We start from the raw sequence: 6,000 nt of genomic DNA, 5'->3' as shown, positions 1-6,000 counted from the left end.
TAATATTACGGATGTTCTGTTCTCAGATGCCAGATAAGTTTATTAGGGTGCACTGTATTTTGGGGAACACAATATCACCACAACTATTCCTCCCAATTCTTCTCCTATTTTTCTGTTCATCTGGATCCACCCTATTTCTGTCTCTCATTAGAAAACAAACAGACTTGTAGGGGATAATAATAAAACAATGTGAAATATAGTAAGATACAACAAAACCTTTTGCATTTCAGTTGAACAAGATAAACAAACAACAGTAAAAGAGCCCAGGAGAAAGCACAAAACTATAGACTCATTCACTCACATACTCAGGAATCCCATAAAGACAGAGATTGAGGTAACATGCACAAGGCACATGCATCATTTTACACCAGGTCCTCTGCATCTACATTATGGTTTCTACTTGTTTTTTATATCTAAAGAAACTGATAATTCTTTCGACTCATGAGGAACTTCTGCCAACATCATCCTCCCTAAATGTTTAGGAGTCCTACGTACACAGGAGCACATTAATTGAATGTTTGAACATGAGGTTCCAAGGTGTTTGAAATGGCAGCTCTATAAGAGCAACTCTAGACCCTTTCCTCTTCATGTTCTTTTCCGTGTTAACTTTTATCAACTCTTTGCAGATTTTACCTCATGCATCCCGATCTCATCCATCTCCCCGTCACCTCCAATATGCCCGCTGTTGCAGTCTTCCCCCAAAACAAAACAAAGTTAAAATATAAAAGCTAACCAACAAACAAAACAAACACAAAAAACAAAACAAAACAAACAAAACAAACACACAAAACAAAACAAAACAAAGCAAGTATAAGAATCTCAACAAGGAAACTGTAGTGTGGCCCGGTGAGTCACACAGTTCAACCTTCAGTCATTTCATCCTCACTTGCAAGTAAGTGTTCATTACCAGGAGTCAGTGGTCTAGTTTGAGGATGAACTCTGGCCTCTGCCACACCATGGATAATGGACTCTCATTGGGGCTCCTCTTGGATATAGAGTAAAAGACAGCCAGTTTCTTCATCAAAATATCACAGGAACAATCTCTAGGCAACATTCTAAAATTCTTCTCTAAAACATCTTGAGTGAGCCCAGGACAGTTCAAATAACTTTCATCACCTCTGTCTTCCATGCTGCTACTAGCATGGCTCATTAACCAGTGCTTAAAGCATTCCACTGCTTTCATAATCCAAAGTACTAAAAGTTCAAATTCCTCCAAACAAATACATAGTCAAGCCTATCACAACACTACCCCATCCTCTGGTACCAACTTCTGTCTTAGTAAGGGTTTCCATTGCTGTGAAGATACACCATGACCATGGCAACTGTTACAAAGAAAACATTTAATTGGGTGGCACACTTATAGTTCAGAGGTTCTGTCCATCATCATGGTGGATAGCATGGCATAATGTAAGCAGATTTGGTGCCAGAGGAGTGGTTGAGAGTCATGCATCTTGCAGACAATAGGAGGTTGTGAGCATAAGAAACCTCAAAGCCACCCCACAGTGACACACTTTCTCCAACAAGACCACACCTACTTCAACAAGATCACACATCCTAATAGTGCCACTCCCTATGAGATTATGTGAGCCAATTACATTTAAACTACTACATTTAAAATCTCCCTGGCCCCCAATAAACTTATGACAATATCATAATGCAAATGCGTTTAGTCCAACATCAAAAGTCCCCATAGTTTATCACAGTCTCAATAATGTTTTAAAGTCCAAAGTCTCTTCTGAGATTCATGCAATCTCTTAACTGTAATCCCCTGTAAAATAAAAACATACATTACCATTCCAAAAAGTAGGGAAGTAGGCTTAGTGAGGAAATACTGAACCAAACAAAGACTGAATACCATCTGGGAAAACTACAAACTCTGCATTTTCATGTCTGATGTCCAAACACTCTTCAGATCTCCAACTCCATTCAGCTTTGTTGACTGCAACATACTTCTTTCTCTTGGGCTGGTTCCACTCCCTGTTAGGAGCTCTCTTCAGCAGGTATCCCATGACTCTGGCATCCCTAACATCTTGGGTTCTCCAAGGCAATCCAGGTTTCAATTTCAAAGCTCCATACAATGGCCTCTCTACTAGGCCTCCATTCAGGTACACCACTGACACATGCCTGGCCTTGGCAACTTTATTCCATAATGTTTTCTTTCTCTATCTTTAACTATAAACCTAGAAACATGTGGCAAAAGTTGCCAAGTTCTGGAGCTTCTTGTGGCTGAAACATGGCCCCTCATTCAGTTTCATCTTTACCAGCCTTTCTTTCTGTCTTTCACTGCCTAAGGATGGCTTCCTGAAACTTTCTCTGTAGACCATGCTGACCTCAAAATCACTGAGATCTACCTGCCTCTGCCTGCAAAGTGCTGAGAGTAAAAAATGTGTGTCACTACTACCTGGTTAAGAAAATGTTTTAAGGTCTAATAAGATATTTTTAGGTCAGTAATACAAGTTTTGATAGAAAGTGATTTAGGTACAAAACTTTGGACTCACCAAGATAAAATAGATAATAGAGTACTTTCACCAAAGTTGCTAAATACAAATGGACTGGATTGATTTAATGAAGAACTAAATGGTCAAGAGCTATGCTGGAGACAATAGGTCAGACTTTCGGGGAGAGAGAGGTAATGTGGGATGTCCTTCTGGGTGCTGGGAATATGTGTAGTATTTATTGGTTGATGAATAAAGCTGCTTTGGCTTCTGTTGGGGCAGAATATAGCTAGGTGGGAAAAATACAGGGAAAAAGAAGGGTGGAGATGCAGAGATGCCAGCAGCTGCCAGAGGAGTAAGATGTCAGAGCATTACTGGTAAGCCATGGGCCACATGGTGAATATGTTCTTACTATTCTTACTATTCTTACTATTATTACTTAGCTAATAATAAGGTCGAGCCGTTGGTCAAACAGTTATAATTAATATTAAGCCTCTGAATGATTATTTTATAAGCAGTTGCCCCAAACTGAAACACATTGCCTTTTCTGCTTTTGTCAAGAAACAGCAGTGTCTGAAGCACTGTCATCCATGTATCTTTACTTTTCCCAAAGCCATTCAGAGCAAGTCAACTTTGTGAGGAATCAATATAAGGTCTGCAGGTCACTTCAAATAATCACTCTCTACTGCTCTATGAAAATTTCATAGTTCTTTGTTCTCAGACTGATAATTTAAAACGCTAATTATTAATGCAACCCTAAGATCTTATAAGAGAAGATACTTTGTGCCACAGAAGGTAGTTAATGTAGAAATTAATTGATGGTCAAAATGTAGAAGATCAGTGTACTGTTCAGCCTCAAATGGAACATGCATATTTTACCCATTCCTCAAGGCTCAGGGACCATTGAGTAAGAGGGGCAAATGGATCGTAGGAGCCAGAGATCAGAGACAACCACAGGGAAATGTCTTGTAGATTCAATGGGAACACTGGGAGGCAGTAATTTACTTACAGAAGTGGTGGTGACCTACATAAGATCTGTACAAGATCAAGCCAGTAAACTTTCCAGTTAAGGAGCTATTTATAGCCAATGGATTGCAGGGGTTAGTTAGTTTTTTTAGAATATGATGTCTTGGTTAGGTTGATGGCACTTTAGTGGATGGTTCCATACCCATGAGTGTAGCTAGAGTTTTCCAGCCTGGCCCACAGTCAGGACAAATCTCTGACACCCACCAGTCCCACAGCCGCTCAGACCCAACCAAGTAAGCATAGAGACTTATATTGATTACAAACTGTATGGCCATGGCAGGCTTCTTGCTAACTGTTCTTATATCTTAAATTAATCCATTTCTATAAATCTATACCTTGCCATGTGGCTCATGGCTTACTGGCATCTTCGCATGCTGCTTGTCATGGCGACGGCTGGCAGTGTCTCCTGCCACCTTCCTGTTCTCTCAATTCTCCTCTCTGTTAGTCCCACCTATACTTCCTGCCTGGCCACTGGCCAATCAGTGATTTATTTATTGACCAATCAGCAACACATTTGACATACAGACCATCCCACAGCGCATGAGTACATGGACAACAGAAATGGGAATCAAAAACACCTTGTGAGTGAGGGGTGTACTGGAAGAAATTAGAGAGAGCATTAGGGGTCTGAATATGATCAAAATACATTTCATTCCAGTTTGAAATTGTCCAAAAATTAAAGAACATACTGTATTTTAAGATAAAATAAAATATACTTTTGAAAAGATATTTTGAAGATATTTGAGGACTGAAAGCCAAAAATTAATACTTAAATATTTTTTCTATAGGACAAAGCATTAGTATTTTTCAGATATAGGTTTCGTGTACTTTTTCTTTGTGTTTGTTTTTATTGTTTGTTATGTTTGATTTTCTATTTGCTTTCTAAAAAGAAAAAATCATTGAGGAAGATGGGTTGGGGAGGTGGGAGTATTTGCAAATGGTTGGAAGAGGGAAAACTGTAATCAAAATATATTGTATGAAAAAATATTTTCAATTAAAAAAGAGAAGAAAAACTTAAATATAGCAGAGAAAAAAGTACCTTTTGAGTTCTAAACAGTACCCCCCAAACACTCAAACATTCACTGTTAGTGTTAATACCAAAATCTGCCAAAATATCATGCCTACTAAAATTGGAAAAATTCTTCAAAATCTCATCATATTTTTGAACGAACAGATTAAAACTATTGCCAGAAACAAATAAATGAAAATTACTTTTTTTTATTTAGCATTGAACAGCCTGGTTTAAGTAATATTGTCATTGGCAACATTTTCAAACCATTTCAATATTCTTTTTTAATTTCAGACTCAATACATGATGCCCATCTCTACATCCAGATGTAATTACATTTCTCTCATAAAGTGTGTAATTACACTTCAGTGGCTGTAACCTACAAGCCTTTCCCTCAAGAGTGAGCTGTTTTAGACAAAGTAAAGAAATTGTTATAGAGAATGAATTTCAACCATAGCTGTACTATTTAGTAAGCCAGGGATGGAAGAATGATGTCCTTAGAAAAGATGGCAACTTTTCTTTCAAAAATACATAAGATATCCATAATAATATGTTAAGATGTAATATTGTAAAGAGATTGTTGGCTCTATACTTCATTTAAAAGTCACAAGTAATATATTATCTAACATTGAAAACTGAAACTGAATTTGAGTTTTCCTGGCATTTGGCAATAACATCCATTCATTAACTATTATTGAAATTCTTTCATATGAAACAAAATGACTTTTCATTTCAGCTTGCCTTTCTTTGATTAATAATGTGCTTTATCAATTATGAAATGTTATTTTATGATATTTGAAATATAGCTGAGTGTTTTATGTACATGGTTCTATTCTTTGTTATCATAAAAATCCTCTACTTTATTGTTTTCACTGGTTTAACTTTTTGCCTGGCCAAAAATAGCTTAAATCTTGACTTTTTTTCCTTCAATGTCCATTGTTTCATATAGTTTAAATGCCTTTGTATCCTCAAGTTTTACTTGATAGTTTAAAAATATATCTTGTGTATCAACCACAACACCTAAATTGTAGATAGTACTTAAAAGCTAATCAAATTGCATTATCCTAAGATTCAAACCCTAATTCAAGCAAGATCTTGCCAGTATTGACAAAACAGATTGCATACCATTTGTTATGTTCAGTATTTACTGTCAATTGACGGGTTTGAGAGACATCTAGAGAATAGTAACACATATTCCTGAGTGTGTCTGGAAAGACACATCCAGGGACAACTGATACATGAGACAGCAACTGGTTAGAAAGAATTACCCTGGACATGAGTATCACTGTTCAATAGGCATCATGGGCAGATGGGATAAAGGCACAAGAAGGAAGACACCAGAAGTCCCCACAAGCTCATTTTTTTTTTTCCTGAGTGAATGCTTTTATTGTTGCCAGCATCAATTGTGGGTATCACTCCAAAGTTGGAGTGATGTCCAGGGAGAGTCCAGGCTTTCCATGTTGGACCAAGGTATCTGGTGCACTGAGGCTTTCTGAACTTACTAGGATGACTAACTCTTCTGTTCTCTGC

The sequence above is a fragment of the Peromyscus eremicus genome, chromosome 10 (genome assembly GCF_949786415.1).
Source record: "Peromyscus eremicus chromosome 10, PerEre_H2_v1, whole genome shotgun sequence".
Taxonomy (NCBI): Eukaryota; Metazoa; Chordata; class Mammalia; order Rodentia; family Cricetidae; genus Peromyscus; species Peromyscus eremicus.
The sequence above is the reverse complement of the archived record's forward strand: the minus strand, read 5'-3'. Positions refer to the sequence as shown.